Source organism: Lycorma delicatula, chromosome 8, assembly GCF_047948215.1.
Source record: "Lycorma delicatula isolate Av1 chromosome 8, ASM4794821v1, whole genome shotgun sequence".
Lineage (NCBI taxonomy): Eukaryota > Metazoa > Arthropoda > Insecta > Hemiptera > Fulgoridae > Lycorma > Lycorma delicatula.
The window spans coordinates 129,828,758-129,846,961 of NC_134462.1; the positions used below are offsets into that span (position 1 = coordinate 129,828,758).

An 18,204-nucleotide genomic window follows, 5' to 3' on the forward strand; every position below is an offset into this window, starting at 1 on the left:
AAACAAATTTTGTTATAATATTTTTCTATAGTAAAGTTATTGTATTTTATCAAAGAAGAACGGATTCCTTTATAATACTTCGTTATTAAATATTTTGATTTTTGAAAATTTATGTCTTAGTTGTACAAATTTTAATTTTATTTTTGTGAAAATGTATAACTAAAACGGAGGAATAAATATATTATTTTTGTGAATAGAAAAAAAAAATTGTCAGGTGTGGGGTTCGAACCCACGCTCCCGTTTGGGAACCAGAGCTTAAATCTGGCGCCTTAGACCACTCGGCCAACCTGACTTGTTGATCATTTCGCATAAAAAAATGCATTAAAATTGTATGTTGTCTTGCTTTTATATTTGCATCGTATTTTAACTGAAGAAATTATTTATTACGTTTTTTGTATTGTTATGTAAAACTCTTGTAATATATTTACGATCACTGTAAATAATACTTTAAATCATCGTGCGAAAAAAATTATACAAAATTAATTCTTTAACTAAATCAACCGACCTATTTTGCTATTTCGATCAGCAATATTCATGTAATAATTCACATTTATAATTTTTTATTATTACATGAATATTGCTGATCGAAATAGCAAAAGAGGTTGATTTAGCTAAAGAATTAATCTTAACATTTTATTATGTTTTAATAATTTTATAATATAATACGATAGATATTTCACTTAATTATTTTTATTTTAATCTCAAAAAATAAATTCCTCTTTTTTGTTAATGATGGTTAAATATTTATTATAAATTAAAATCGTTACGTAATCTTTATTTTAAGTAATCTAAACTCTAATAATTAGATAAGTAAGACGTGATAGTAATAATATAGCTTTTTTTAATTTTAGAGAAGAAAAAGTACTCGTAAATAAATTATGTAAATATTTTAATTTTTATAGAAAAAAAATGGAAATAACGAATTTGAGTAATTTTCTACGAAATGTTTCCAATTTTTACAAGTAAAATAATCCAAGTTTTGACGAAATATTCTTCATTTTGACATGACTTGTTCATATCAGTAGAGCTATTTTTTTTTTATAGTATTTATTTTTATACAGTAGCTTTATATGCTTTTTTTGTATTCTTTACCTAATAGCATTTCCTGTTACTTTTTATCTACATAATTATCTTAGTGTTATATATATATATATATATATATATATATATATATATATATTGTTTGTTTTACTTAACGTATTTATTTATTTTGTGAAAGTATAAAAAGTCAAATACAGTTAGTTAAGTTGATGTATAGTTCACTAGAATAACATTAAACAAAAAAAAGTACGTCAGAATATAGCCCTCAGCTTTTACACGTCAATATATACTGACCAATATTTCTTGTACATTCTTTCTTTCTAAAGTAATTTAGTATCCCCATCTTCTTTCAACATTATTTATCATTTTTTGTTTTAAGTATTTTTTTAATATTTTTAAATTATTTTTTTTTTTTTAATTTTTGTTTGATGTAATTTTAAATTCTGATTAACGTTACTCGAAGAAAAATCGGTTGAAAATTAGTTAGGATGGTATAATGCTATTAACATGTGTAATTTGTATTATGAACCTAAGTATTTTGAATTTTAATCTAAAGAGCTATGTTGTATCCGCTTTATTGGGCCCGATGTTTTCTGAATCTATAGTATCATTGTATCAAAGCTTCAAACGTCAGTTTCAAAAGTGACATACTCATTTAAGGAATAACAAATATACCGTGCTAGGTTTATTAGGAAAAATAAATAAGAGTGAAGTGGTTTCCTGTTGCCTTATTCACTGAACTATATTATTTATTTTTACATAGCAGGAAGATAATAATCGTATGTGCACATCACATGACTTCCTTGTACTACTATTAAATTAAATATACAAATTTTTTTTTTTTAATTAAAAAATATGAAAAAATATCAGAAGTTATTAATGAAATAGAATTTTATGTACTTTTAATTGTTATTATTGCATAATTATTTATTGTAAAAATTCTTATACAATCAAAGGTTAATAATTATTAATAAATCAATATATTTAAATTAAAAAAAAGTTAAGAAAAAAGGAGATTGAAGTCTGATTCGAACCGATGTCTTCCCCTTGTAAGATAAAAATATTTCATTAATTAAAATTTTATTTGGCTTATTACTGCAGTTAAAAATCTATAAGAGCTTTTTTGGACACTTTTGGTTCTGTCACTAGCAATCAAAAGGGGAGGTACACAACTAGATCTTATAGTCCTAATTCTAAAATTTCAACATCCTACGGCTAATCGTTTTTGAGTTATAAATTCAACATCCTACGGCTAATCGTTTTTTGAGTTATACGAGATACGTACATACGTACGTACAGACGTCACTCCGAAACTGGTCAAAATTGTTTCAGGGATGGTGAAAATGGATATTTCCGTTGAAATGTGAAACACAATACTTCCTTAACTTCATACAAAGAAATAATAAGTCAAAAAGTTTTAAAAATTAAAAACGTACGTACGTGCAAACTTTTTTCCAACTTTAATGTTTTTTTGGAGTCCCTGGGTCACGAAACGTAGAAAACTCATTTCATACCACCGTTTCCTTCGTGCAGGATAACTCTAAAGAGGTATGATGTCAGGAAATTTTAAAGCAAAAAATCGATACATTTTAACTTTGATTTACTCTCTCCCACCCCTGATATTACCCGATTATGCTTAGGAAGACTTAAAAAAAATCGATTGAAATATATGCAGTAAATAAAAAGATAGCACGTAAATACTGAACTTAATATAAAGTGTGGGGTTATGTTGCATTATTGTGAGAAAATTGATCTCAAAACACTATCTGTCCTCACCCCTTGGAGATATTGACCCCTAAATTTTACCAAAAAATGCCCCATATACACCAATGTCTGTGCCAAATTTCATGAAAATAGGTGGCCAACACAGGACGTACATACGAACATTACCCTCCACCTAAACAGAAAAAAGAAATAAAAGATTATTTATTAAACTTAGTAATTTTATTATTTGCGTACCATTTATATTAAGTTTTATTTATGCTAGATATTTCATCGGTAGGTACCGGGTTCAAATCACGGTCAGAAATGGCATTTTCACACGCTAAATTCAAGCTCTGAAGCAATACGTAACTAATGGTGGTCCCGGAGTGTTGTTTTTAAAAGTATTCTCTGAAAACTACGAGTATTAATTTGAAAAACGTACATCGACAAATAATCACTGATTTTTGTTCTTTGTTCAGCCAAAAACTAAGCATTTTTATTTTTTTTTTTACTTTTATTCCGCTCGGTATATTTGTATTCCTTCAAAAGAAGTGTCGTTTTAATATCCTGAACGTGCGAAGTGTTTTTTCTCAGAGAAAGTTGTTTCTGTTTTATTTTACGTATATTACTGTTTAGGAATAAAATATAAAAAAGACATTGTTAGGAGCGCGACGTGTTCTGGTTGACTAATTAAAGTAATCATTTGTTCTGCCTTTTGTCAATCTCAAGGTAAATAGGCTTGGTGTTTAGTTGATTTTTGCGTCGTTCTTGTTTTGATCTAATTCATTGTCAAATTTAATGATGTGATAAAGATTTACTGTAAAATAAAAAGAGGCGGTTTTAATTTTTTTTTTCGAAATTTTTGTGATCACCAACATTGAAGGCGATTGATCAGCCTGATTGGCTCCAATTTATAAAATGATAAAAATTTGATTAAATTTTTTTTTTATTAATGTAGTAAATTTGATTGGAGAATAATATCTCTCCTCTCTCCCCCTCTCGCTCTCTCTCACTCTCTCTCTCTCTCTCTCTCTCTCTCTCTCTCTCTCTCTATCTATCTCTATCTCTCTCTCTCTCTCTCTCTCTCTCTCTCTCTCTCTATCTATCTCTATCTCTCTCTCTCTCTCCAAAGAACACCGGTATCCCCGATCTAGTATTCCAATCCGTATAAAAGTAACTGCCTTTACTAGGAATCGAACCTTAGAACTCTCGATACCGAAATCGACTGATTTGCGATGACTAGTTCACCAGACTAACCCGGTGGGTTTTCTTACTACACCTATTCAAAATATTATGGACTGTGAGAAACAAAATGCAAACTTAAAATATCTTTTACAAGCAGTTTAAGCAATTTTATTTTTTTATTTTAGCAGTTCATTTTTACTGTTAATATTTTGAGATTTAATGAATTGTTGCAGTAAAGTTTTGCTTTCTTGTCTAGATTGTGCTGTAACTGTAGAAGGGAAAGTATTATAATCGGTCCAGTTTGGGCTTATGTGGTTTTCACCGGATTTTGACGACACCTATGGAACCCAAAAAACCTATTTCCGGTTGCTAATGTTCATATGTACGTAAATCACCTTATATCTCCAGAACTACTAGACCGATTTTGACAAAACATGATCAGACTACTTCTATATATATAGAGCAATGATGTAAATTTTCAATTTAAAAGGTGAAGCGGCTGAGAGTGTAGGGCAAGATCACTACGAGTATCTCGAGATTTTGCTTAATTAAGGTCGTATTTTTCTTAGGAATATTTGCTAACGATTAAAAAATTATATTTACAAAAAAAGTTTTCCCAAAATCGCACCCCCGCTCTAGAAAATTCTCTTAAGCAGTGGCCAAGTGGTCATACTGCGTCAGTAATACACCCGTCATCACAAGGAGCTCTATTTTTGCCGTCCGTACCTTGGAATTTCCCTTTTTCCCTGTGGGAAATTTTATTTTCCCTCGTCCTCTTGGACCGGAAAATTTGAAATTGTACTGGGCCCAACCAAATTATATTTACACTTTAAATATTATTTATTTATTTTATTTTATTTAGTTAATTTTTCAAATGTCGGTAGCAGTGACTTATAGCTGGAGAGGTAGAAAAAAATAAATGAATATTTAAAGTGTAAAAAAATAACTTGTTCTGGCCGGGTCTGAAACTCGATCGTCCGGTCAACTTGGTACCTGGTGCGTTAAGCCTCGCGGCTACACCGGTCTGCCGACCGTGCAAGCGAAATTTATGTAAGTAGTGAAACATTAATTTAGTTAGTACCGACCGTCGCTGCTAGTACCGCTATTACTAGTACCGCTATTACACCCTCGGGAATTAAATACGGTTTGCGCGCCCACTTTAGTTAGAATCATCGAAGTGACACTGTGTTGTCAGATTTTTCTTATTCAATTTCCATGAACGTGTGTCTCTTATTATTAAGTACAGAAAAAAGCAGCGAAAATTATGTTAGAAATTATTTATTAATAACAATTAAATTAAAATCCAGTTGCGGTTTATTATATTAATGATTTTATTCGTGTCAGATGTAATAGTATATTTCAAGGAACTTTACATCGGTTAAGATTGAGTAAAGAGAAATTGACACATCGTGCCTTCATCCGCTTTTCACATGATATTAAATTTTAGTAAAGGTTGCTTTACTACATTAATAATAGTAGTCGCAAATCTGCCTATTTATCGATCTTGTTTAATAATCAGGCGTGTCTAAAGAAAAGAAATGTGCCTGCGGGGGCGTTCTAACATATAAGTTCTATTCGGTCGGGTTCGATCGAAGAAGTCGAGTGAGTGAAACAGACGTTCATTATCGAAACTTGAGACCGATTCTCTTTTTTTATCCGTGTTATGTTAAGCTATATTACGTTTGTTTGTTACCTTTTAATTTTATTGTTTGTTTTATTTGTTACTTGCTACTTTCACTTTCGCTTGCACAAACACACACACACATTTCACACACTTGTATCTACAGATCTACCGTAGAAGATTTATTAGTAGGAGGAAGAATTGATGATGGCAAAGCGGGTGGTGGCGGAAAGGCGTGTGCGGTTCGGTTGGAAGCAAGTTCTCGGTCATTAGATCGCTTTCACCTTTATTCCGTCATCCGTTTTAGATAGATAGGTATTGTGTTGTTTTGTCTGGTGACCTCCAGCTGTGCGACGGTCACTCCTTGTAATTTTTTCTCGCGTAACGACCCTACAATATAACGTGGCATCATCATTAATTCTCCGTTTCCGTCATTCTGTTTCAACATTTATTTATTGTGTTTTACAGTTAGTTATTCATTTTCGTATTAAAATACCTAAAGAAGTCTTACCGGTATATAAATTGCGTAACGCTAATTTGAACATGTTTTTATCTAACACCCGTCTTTTCATGCTAAAAAGTGTTAAAATAGATGTATAAAAAATAATAATAAAAATAAACAAATAATTAAGAATTTCATGATGAAATGATGGGTAAGCCACTATATTTTCATATATTAATAAACAATACGCGATTGTATTGGGTTTAAAATTCTCTTCAACTTCAATATTAATTTTTCGTGCTAGTTCATGCGTCTCCAACCATTATCGAGATACGCCCTTTTCTCACAATATCTTTTGTATTTGATGATGAAATAAAATAGAACTAAATCGATTCTATACTGTGCCTATTAAGGGAGGTATTACATTATTTTTTGTCTTCGAAGCCCCATTTTTTCCACTCCCTAGGCCAATGGTTGGTGATATCAAAAAATTTTACTTATATACGTATTAGGACCTTATACAAAAAATAGTCGGAATTTTAAACAAATTCGATATTTTACTTAATAGGAAAGTTATAGCGATATTTTGTTTTTCCGAAAAAGGCCTCCCATTTCCTCCCCCATGGTTCGATTTTGCCCATTAACAAACTCGACCGAGATTTTTGGTCGTTATATTTTGTGTATCAATTTGAAAGTGATTGGTGCAAAAATGCGGCAGTTATCCTGTCCACAAGAAAGTGAAATATAAAAAAAAAAAAACGGTTAACTAAGATAGATAAAATGATATCGGGCTGAAACACCTCCCTACTTCAAAACTGAGCACGAAAATATAAAATTAAAAGAGTGCCGGGCCCTACACAAAATTTTAATTTGGGGCCCTCCTTTTATCCCGTAAAACTTCAAATTTCCTTTTTGGAATCAGAAAAAACAATTTTTTTTTTATTGTTTATGCATTTTACGTACATTTCGTAAGAAAGCTACCTGTTGTAATGGGTACCATGATTCGACATCCGGAAAATTTCGACATATATATATAAATTTGCATATAAACGTTTGGACTGACGGTGCTTTTGGGATCTGGTGGATGTGAAACGCGAATATGTGTCGAAATTTTCCGGAAGTCAAATCATGGTACCCATTACAACTGGTGTTAGTTTTCTTATGAAATCTATCTAAAATGCACTAAACAATAAAGAAAAAATTTTTTTTTTTATTTCGAAAAGGAGATTTTCCGACTACCCTTAAGTTTTTAATAAAAGCGGCCCCAAATTTAAATTGTATTTATTTTTCTTCAGTTTTGAATTAGGGAGTTTTTTTAGCCCTATATCATTTTATCTCACAAATTATTGATATTTATCATATGGGAGGTTGAAAATCTTGGCCAGGCCATACAACATTATACGTATATTTACGTCTACTTGGTTGGTTCTGATTAATAATACAGCCTGAACAAGAATGAAACAAAGTACCAGTATTCCAATTTTTAAATACAGGGAGGGCATATACTTACGAACCCTGATTCAACAAAGTGACATTAGATATGTGTGGCTTTTGGAGTGTTATAAGAATCGATTAATCGGTGTCTTTATTAAAAATAATATATTTGATTTTAATAAATTAAAGTTTTTAAAAACCGTTCTAATCCTTCCTATAAATACATGCATGTTTAACTTTAAGATTGAATTTGAAGAGAAAAAATATTCTAATTTGAAGTACATGAATTTCTATTTAATCATCAGGCAAGAGTATTTTAATTTTGAAAACGATTATTTATGTAATTTAACGGTCTACTTATTAGCGAATTTAATGCATTTATAATTGAAATACCACCTTGAAATTCCATGAATTTGTTGTTACACGAAAGGATTCGTGTGTGTGTGTGCACGCGTACATACACTTCTGTTTGTTTATTTGACGTGTATGATCTTAACATGAGTTTTTAAAACCGTTGCCATAGCAACTGGTGCGTGAAACTGTGGTAAAGACTATATTACCGTTCTAATATTATTATTCAAATACCGGTGCTCTATATTTTATCGTGTTTCTAGCATCCTAATGCTTCCTGACTTCCTTTTTTATCTTGCATGCTTTCTAGTTTATAATTCCAGGTTATTTTTCAAGTGTTCACTGATGAAAAAGATATCACCATCTTTCAAAAAAAATAAATAAATAAATGTTAAGTCGCAGTTAATGAAAAATTCTCTCTTTATCCCTTACCCATATATTTATTTTGTTATTTTTATATCTGTGAATATTCTGTAGCTTTATTTATATTCTATTAACACGCACGCCTGCACTCTAACGTGAATAATGATTACATTCGATAAACATTTTTATTTATTTGTTTTAATAAAATTTATTGCGTATTTATTCGTATTAATTTCTACTATAAGATCGATTACCAAAACGATTTATTTTTTTACGTTCGCGTATTTCTATGTTTGGTAGGAATATCACATGCATAGAATATACCTTAGTCATTGATCCTTTTTAGTTTATAAGTTTACTAGCTAGTTTTATGTTTACTAGCAACGCCGTCGCGGATTCGTTCGCGCTGTCTGGTTACTTGAGTTTCCCGTCGCGATCACTTTTTATAGTTTTTTAATCAAGAAACCGGAAGCAAGTGCAGTCAGTCGCGTTGCATGTACATCAATAATGGTAGTGACTTGAGCAGCCGTACATGTCGCACCACTTACAAAATCGAAATTCACAAAAAACCCGAAAATGGCTTTTGGAAATTTATCTAAGGAGTAAAAATGAGGAAAATGTGCAACCATTGTTCAAATTTTTTTTACCTCTTCACCATTTTCAAGTTCGAATTTTAAAAAAAATCCAGAAATTGGTTTTTAGATATTCATATGAAGAATTCGGACGCCAACAATCGCGTTCAAAAATCAAATCTTCATTTGTTAATCAGAAATTAGAAAAATAGTTGGGTTTCAAACAAAATTCAAAAATCCATTTTAATCATTTAAACTTTGAATTTCAAAAAAAACATTCACATGAAGAATACACACACCAAGAATCAAGTTGATATCTTTATTTGAATCCATTTTAACTGTTTAAACTTGGAATTACAAAAATCTAAAATTTGAATTTTAGATATTCACATGAAGACTACACATACCAAAAATCAATTATATATTCCTTTGATACCGAGAGATTAAAAAAAAAAGAGTTTTTTGTTACTCAATTTTAACCATTTAAACTCGGAATTTCAAAAAAATCCTTTCTTAATGTCCACTTACACCACGAGAAGAACGTGTTCACCAATTGTCTTGTGTTTTCACCAATTTATCTTCAATAGTTTATGCTGGTCGTTGATTATGAAGCATTCGCAACATGTTTTATATATTTTTATAGATGTTCATTTATTCATCTCATTTAAGTGAAATATAACTTTTTAAAATGTTAAAATTATGCGTTTGATTTAATAGTCGACTATAATTCGAAAACAGTTCTTTGGGAATGAAGATAAAGGTTTTGTATTGATTTTCTAAACATCGGGTAATTTATAAAGAAATATTTAATTAAAAAAACTTACAAAAATAAAGATCCGATGCTTTTAGATTGAATAATGGATGACTTATTAGTGGACGTCCAAATATGCAGATTTCTGAATTTTTTATTTTAATAATTTTTACGATATTCATTTTAGTTTTTCTAGCTGAAATCTTTCCCGTCCTATCAATTAATATTGCCAATAATCGTACAATCAAAAAAATCATTATTTCGAGTTTTTAAATCAAGGATTTTAATGAAATATAAGCCTTTTTAAAGGTTCTTTTCCAATTTTATAACGATGTTTTTTGTAAATTTTCCATCGATCTTGTTTTTAATATGTTTTGATTTTCTCTTTTCCCCAGAAATAAATTTTTACAAAGCTTTTCTACTGAATTTAAAGCTTAATAATTCGTTTCATTACAACGGTAAAGAAAAGTGGAATGTGGTCTCATTTTATTCCGCGAGCACTCTTTTTTGCTAAATTTCACTTAATTACGAAGTTTTCTTTTTAAAAGTAAAGTTTTCTTTTACTTTTAAAAGTATAAAAAATTACTTTCGTGTCTACTTTTAACCTAATTTGGCTTACGTACTTACATCTGTATAAATCGAGCAAAAATTTGTTTAAAACAAACCTTATCTTATATATATTAAGAAGAATGTTTTTGTGTCCGTTTGTCTTTTACACGGATCTACAGTTTTATTCGGATCGTGATGAAATTTTGCACATTAACAGTTCCAAACAAGAGGAAAATTTTTTGTGCATTCCATTTAAAAATTATTTCCCTTCTTTTCATTCACTTAGTTAATCCTCTAAACAACCTCAGTTTTAGCGATATTTACTAAAATATAGCATTAAAATAAAGTCGTTATTTTTTCAATAATTATCGATTTCCATAGAATCGATAATTATTGAAAAAATGATTTTCCAATAGCGAGGACAATTAGAAGTGGAAAAATAATAACATTGGGAAATTCTAACTTTCAAGTGACATCTAGAAAGTTATCTACAATGCAAGAAGTTTTTTTTTATGCCTACTTTTAAGGTACAGGACCAAATTTACCACACAGCTGGATAACTTCTTTCCTTTCCATATGACCGGCAATCAACCGTTAACGATGTAGAAATAGTCATTGTTGGTAAGGAGCAGTTGATTCGGTTTCAACCTTAACATTTTATTTTGAATATACGGGATAGAAATATCGGACAAACCGGGAGAAGCCGAATACGCAGCTAATTAACGGATACAAGTTAATATTTTTCTATTGTATTCAATTTTCCAGTTAAATCAAAAAATATTAGTTGAAAAAAATAAACCTAGTATATTTTTGTTTTGATAAGCTAAGTAATAAAATGTGTAAGGTAATATAAAATAACTTATGTGGAGGATGAATTAATATTTATAAATAGAAATTCAAATAAATATTTTGCTTCAGTCGGGCAATGTCCAGAGTAACTTCCATAAGAAAATTATTTAGCGCTTTGACTTAAAATTAATAGAACAGATTAGCAGTTATAAAGCTGTACGGCTGATAATAGTTAATTTCCTTTCCATATATTAATTAATGTCGCAGTTGCTTTAAATATATTTTTTTTTTGTTTTTGTTTTTTAATATCACTTCGTCTCCATGATGTGAAGTTTTCTTAATAGTTTATTAAAATGAACTGTTCTTTACTTCTTTGTACGAAGTAATAGAAGTATAGTGATCGCGAAAAATTTCGATTTTTAGATTTCAACTAAAATATCCATTTTAACTAGTTTCGGCGTGACGTCTTACGTACGTATGTATCTCGCATAACTCAAAAACGATTAGTCGTAAGATGTTGAAATTTTGAATTCAGGCCTGTTGAATTCCCTTTTGATTGCAATCGATTGAACCAAAAGAGTCCAAAAAAACTCAGAAACCAAAACAATTTTGATTTTTGATTTTTTCTTAATTGCAGTAATAAGCCCTCATTGAGAGCTTTTGAACGATATATCATAAGTGGTACTTCTTTTCATCGGTTCCAGAGTTACAGCCAAATTAAATGTTAATTAAGGGAAAAGTTGCATAATAATAATAAAAAGTTGCATAATTTAATGAAAACAAAGTTATTGATGAAATAAAAAAAAATTTACGAACTTTTCATTTTTAAAAAAACGTATATAGTGTATGTAATTTAATAGGCGTAGTAGAAAGTCATGTGGTGTCTACATCAGATTTTTTCTTTAAATTATTCTATCCGAATAAAACATTTGCTTCTTGAAAAATGTCCTATAACTGGAAAACAACCAAATTGTGCAAAATTAGTTATTACGTGTTGAACTGGAATTACGTATAGAATTTTTTCGACGCGTTTTTCTCATTGGCAATTACTAATTATTAATACCTGGGACGAGCAAGGCTACTAGGCTAGTCGAATGGTTAAATCGTCATCGGAAATCAGCCGATTTAAAAGTCGAGAGTTCTAAGGTTCAAATCCTAGTAAAGGCAGTTACTTTTATACGGATTTGCATATTAGATCGTGGATACCGCTGTTCTTTGGTGGTTGGGTTTCAATTAATCACACATCTCCGGAGTGGTCGACCTGAGACTGTTCAAGATTACAGTTCATTTACATTCATACATATCATCCTCTGAAGTAATACCTTACGGTGGTACCGGAGGCTAAACGGAAAAAGAAAGAAAGACCTGGCACGAACGTAATTTCTGCTTGTTGGTGGCGTTATGATGATATACGTAATGTACAAGGTTACAATTTTACGCATCAAACTGTTAATCACTCGGTTAACATTGGAGATCCGATTATCGGCGGGCGTACAGACACACCTAGGGAGTTTACGGGCAGTAGCGAAAAGACGGGACGGGACGGGATCTCGATGTGTGTCCAGCAGATCGAGATCTACGCTCAACACCCACGAATTCATGTGGCTCCAACGTAACATCAGCAGACATCCCTTCGATCAAATTGCTGTATATCGTCTTCTTTTGTTTTCCAACACAGTATATTATTTTTTTACTATTAATAATTAAGGAAATGTATCCGCTTTGGAAATAAGACGCATAAAATTAAATTGCGGAGGTGAAACAGGAAAACTGATCCGAGAGTGAAATAAAATTATCGTAAACGTTTTACAGTTATCATTGAAGTAAATTATTAAGATTTAAACTCACTGGAAAATATATTGCGCGCCAATTATAATGAGATTTGACCTAGAAATGTCTTCTAATAATAACTTAAACAAAATATTTCTATAATATATTCATTGATTCTTGATCGATTAATAATTAATAAAGGTGTGTACATAATTTTTGTTATATAACTAATTTATTATGGCAAGACATTTTATAAAATGTATCTCCGTGGAAAAAATAAAACATTAGTTTTAAGTTGATTGTGAAATAGTTATATGATTACTTACCCGTTACAGGTTGTGAATGTTGACCGAGATCCATGGGTGTGGTATTTCTTTATATAGGGTGATTCAAAAATTCCACCTTAATCTCTCGGGAGATGATCCTATAGCCAGAAATAAGGAAAAAATTCATATAAACAGATGTCAGAAAACGGTTCGTTAGTAAGATTCGGCTTGCGAAACGTTTAGCCCTGCTTTCTGCTCCCCCTGTGAAATTAAATCGTATTAAAATTTTTGGGGTACAAATTGAGGGATAAATTTGGTGTTTCCTTATGGTATAAGTTTAGATTTAAAAAAAAGAACGGGGTAAAACACGAAAAGGTTTTATCAGAAAGTACACTTTTTTTAAATAACTTTCAATTTACCTATAAACAAATAAAAATTTTCTAATTAACTTTATGGTGAATTGAATTCTTAGAAAATTTATGTAAATAAGGTTTATTAAAATTAAAACAGAATTAGAAAAGTTCAACTTTAATTAGAAACAAAACACAAAACTGGATCGGAAATGTGATGCAAGCTGAACAATTTATAGCTAAAAATTATAAAAATAAATTTGAAAAACATCCTTATATTAAAAATTGTTATTTTTTCATAGATTGGCAGTAACAGCTGATCAACAATTAAATTTAGTGTCTAGCATTTAAATATTCATTTGAGCGATGTATGTACTGTTATTGTTCAGTCAACCATTCATAATGGTTGATACCACAAATTTGTTTTCAATTGGAGTGTTGACGAACACGTTAATTTATGTTTAAATTTAATAGACGTTATTCATATCGATTTTCAAAGTAATAAATTCTTTACAAAGAATTCTTAACTACAAATTTTTATTTATTTATTGGTAAATTAACAAAATTTTTTATTCCAAATAAAAAAAGTGTATTTTCCGACAAACCTTTTTTCATTTTTAACCCGTTTTTTCTTAAAACCTAAGTGAGATAGAGACAGATCTGAGACCCACTTTTGTTCAATTTCTTAGATTAAAAACCATTAGGAAGCACGAAATTTATCCTTCGATTTGTACCCCAAGAATTTTAGTACGGTTTAATTTTACAGAGGGTGCAGAAAGCAGGGCTAAATGATTCGCGACCCGAAACTCTGTTTTCTGATCTATGTTATATGAACTTTTTTTTAAATTTTTGAGTATAGAATCAATCATCATCTCCCGAGAAATTGTTGTGAAATTAGGAATCAATCTGTATATTAATAGCTTTATTGCAGTTAATGGATTTAATTGTTTATTGAAATTAAAAAAAAAAAAAATGCGGTAGAAGTTTTATTTCGTAATGACGTTAAAAGGTTATTATTTCACGATTTATAATTTCCTTTTTACGGAAATAAAATCATGACGTTGCGTTATTTAATTAAAAAATATAATATTATGTATTGCAATTCTGAAAGATTTGTCTGTTATTTTTCTACTGTTTTCCTAAAACAATAGGCAGAATTTTCACACAGTAATTACGTATTTAGGGTTCATTTTTAATTTTTTTTTTTAAATTGTTAATACTCGTACGTGAACTATCAAACAGGATTGGTATTTTCTCAATACAAAAATAAATGGTAATTATATTTAATTGCGCGTTATAAAATTTTACTTTATCAGACCAAAAAATGGAAGTGAAAGAGTATAGCAAATATTTCATTACTATTATCGAATAACACAGGAAAAAATCGATCGTTGGATTCTCGACTTCGAAATCATTTGATTTGCGAAGACGCGTTCACCACTAGACCAACCCGGTGGTTACTTACGCGAACTTACCGTCGAGATACGCCACAAAAGTCATTCAGTTCAGGGAAGCCAGTGGTTTCAAATTGTTTATACCATCTACGAATGTTATCATCGTCACTGGGACGCATGTTAAACGGTAATATCAGATTCACAGTTTGCAAAACGCAGAACGCTTTCTATTGGGTGCCGCCATCTTTGCTACTTACTACCGCTTGTAAGCGGAAGGTACTAACATCAGTTTATGAGCTTGCACCACTGATCTCTATGTAACTGGTTAGAGGTTCCCATGTATTGGAATTGTTAAAATTTGAAGCATAAAATAACGCCACTAAATGCGTGGCTAGAATTAAAGTAAAACGACGCATGCGCAGAGGTAATTGTTAGGAATGAAAGCACGTTTTAAACCGATGCAGTAGAAACGTGTTCTTTTCCTCATATTTTTCTGTGGAAAACTGGAAAATGTTGTAGTCAGAGATAGTACTTACTTTAACCAAAATTGTTAAAGACGTGCAATATGTAATTGTACGTTACATTATCTTTTACATAAAACTTTGTATTTTATTAATGATTTTTTTTTATATAATCGTATCTTAGAAACCAGTTTTATAGTTTGAAATCTTTTTATTCCTATTGTAACGGTTAAAAGAAAATTTTTAATTAGTTCCAGGTTTCTTACACATTAAATGCCGTTAGTAGCATCAACGATTTATCACGTGCATTCTAAATATTGATCAAAATTACAGTTTAGATTATCACATCTTTTGTTTGTTATTTACATCAACGATTTATCAAGTGCATTCTAAATATTGATCAAAATTACAGTTTAGATTATCACATCTTTTGTTTGTTATTTACATCAACGATTTATCAAGTGCATTCTAAATATTGATCAAAATTACAGTTTAGATTATCACATCTTTTGTTTGTTATTTACATCAACGATTTATCAAGTGCATTCTAAATATTGATCAAAATTACAGTTTAGATTATCACATCTTTTGTTTGTTATTTACATAGATATTAATTTTCTTTTGAACATAATGTATTTAGGCGTCCGTTTTTATCTCCTGAAATCCGTTATAATTTTGAATATGTAATGTATACAGTAATCTTTAACTACTTTTGAATAAAATGTTCGGATTAACTTCGTTAAACCAATTTTAAATGACTTTTTTTGGGTATATTTTAAATTCTTTTTGAGGTCAGTAGAAGGTAGTATTATATAGTTAAACATTAGTCGTAGATGACAGTCGGCTTAAGCAGCAACTACTTGCAGCTGCCGTAGACGACTAACTCTGGTAAGGGATTACATTAGACCCTCCTCAAAATCTGAGCCCCATCAAGCGCATTCCTGCTTGACCGAAAGGCACTAGCACCTGTAGACCTTCAGTGGAAGCTAATCTCCCAAGATATAACCCCAGTAAATTATCACACCCGCAGTTTACAAAGGATTGGAATGCAGCCCGATATTTTATTACTCATTTAACAAAGCTATTGTATTATGAACCTAATAAAACTTGTTTTTCGACATGGAATTTTGTGTTTTACGTCGGATATCTTATAAAATACTGGGAGTGACAGTTCTAGGACCTGTTTGTTATCTTATTTACACATCTTACTTATTACACAGCTCAAATTACATGCGAAACCATCAACATTACTCCTTAATTTGAGTCCCAAAAATTACAGTAGGGCTTCTTTTTATTATTAGAGCTGAAATCCGGGCGAAATATTTCGCTAGCCGTAACTTGAAAACAAAGCGTTCCAGACCAATGATTATATAAAATTTTTACATTATTTTCTATAGTACATGTGTTGAAAGTTTGTCAGTTTCTTCGTGAGACACCTGTATAATCTTCATTAAAAATTAGATTCCAACCAGATAAAATAGAAAACCCCAACAGCAAGGGACTGATGTCCTGGCTCTACAATAAATAGGAGAATAAAACGAATTGTTGTGGAAATCTTCAGTACTAAAAAACCAACCCACCGGGTTCGTCTAGTGGTGAGCGCGTCTTCCCAAATCAGCTGATTTGGAAGTCGAAAGTTCCAGCGTTCAAGTCCTAGTAAAAGCAGTTACTTTTATACGGATTTGAATAATAGATCGTGGAAACCATCTCAGGATTGGTCGAACTGAGATTTTACAAGACTACACTTATCTACACTCATACATATCATCCTCATTCATCGTCTGAAGTAATACCTGAACGGTAATTCCCAGATGCTAAACAGGAAAAAGTACTAAAAAAGCTGCCTCATAGTTGTTTACCATTTGTTCATTTGGACCCATGACGTCGATTTCTTACGTCGTTTGGGGCGATATGTAAATAGGTCTTCTTCGTTACTGCCATGTAACGCCATATTTTTCTTGTATAGATTATATATAATCGTGAAAGACCGATACGTGACAAATGTCGATATTCAATGGTGTATGTCGATACGTACCAAATACGTTGGTGAAAGACCAGAATATTTCATTATCGGACCTTCGCCGGTAAATGTTGACGGTAAAGCAGAGAGATAATCTCTGGTGAGGATCGAAACGATAACTACAAATTAAAAAAAAAAAAAATATGTACTTAAATATGTACGATTAATAAAATCCACCACTTACCAGCACATTGAGATAAGCTCTAGTTCTTTCGGCTTACTTGAAAGCCATCATCAGGAGTTAAAAATATTACATTAAAGTCAAAAATTAAAAAATCATAGGTTCACAGTTTAAAATGTGTAAACAGTCATGACACTCTTTCTTTTTTCCTGTTTAGCCTCCGGTAACTACCGTTTAGATAATTCTTCAGAGGATGAATGAGGATGATATGTATGAGTGTAAATGAAGTGTCTTGTACATTCTCAGTTCGACCATTCCTGAGATGTGTGGTTAATTGAAACCCAACCATCAAAGAACACCGGTATCCACGATCTAGTATTCAAATCCGTGTAAAAATAACTGGCTTTACTAGGACTTGAACCCTGTAACTCTCGACTTCCAAATCAGCTGATTTAGGAAGACGCGTTAACCACTAGACCAACTCGGTGGGTTAGTCATGACATTCTGGTTCTACCAGTATACACATCTTTTATTTCCGAGTGTACACATATTTAGTATCCGGGTCTTTTATTTTAATTGAATCGTCCGAGTGATGAATTACTTAATTTATTATGATTGGCAGTTTTCGTTCATTTTTGATTTTTCAAGTTCTTTATCCGTTAGAAAAAAAATTTGTATATGTAAATTTACATTTGTAAATCTATGCATAATTATATATGTTTCGGTAAATTCGTTCTGCCTTATTCTTTTTCTCTTGTATTCCAGTGATAACTTTTTTGGCCGTTCGCTCATTACGAAAAAAAAACATAATTGAAAGATAATTAAAATGATTGAGAGAAAGGACACGCGCGCGCGTGCACTTATTAATAACTGAAAAACAGTAAAAAAATTACATAACTTAAAATGCAGCCGTAAATTATATGGAGGTGAAGTAGCAAACTGACAAATTATTTGACAGATTAGTGAAGCATCTCAATTAATAGGTTACAGGTTACAAGAAATCATTTGCTATCTACTGTT

General features: G+C 30.9%; 1 protein-coding gene and 1 non-coding gene across 7 annotated transcripts in view; one reads left to right on the plus strand and one right to left on the minus strand.

Annotated features, from left to right (window-relative positions):
* The window catches only part of DIP2 (disco-interacting protein 2), a 651,591-nt gene that overhangs the window by 139,454 nt on the left and 493,933 nt on the right, over positions 1-18,204 (plus strand). The gene's annotated exons all lie outside the window — the stretch shown is intronic.
* TRNAL-UAA (transfer RNA leucine (anticodon UAA)) lies at positions 209-292 on the minus strand. The gene has a single exon. It is a non-coding gene; the product is annotated as a tRNA-Leu (tRNA).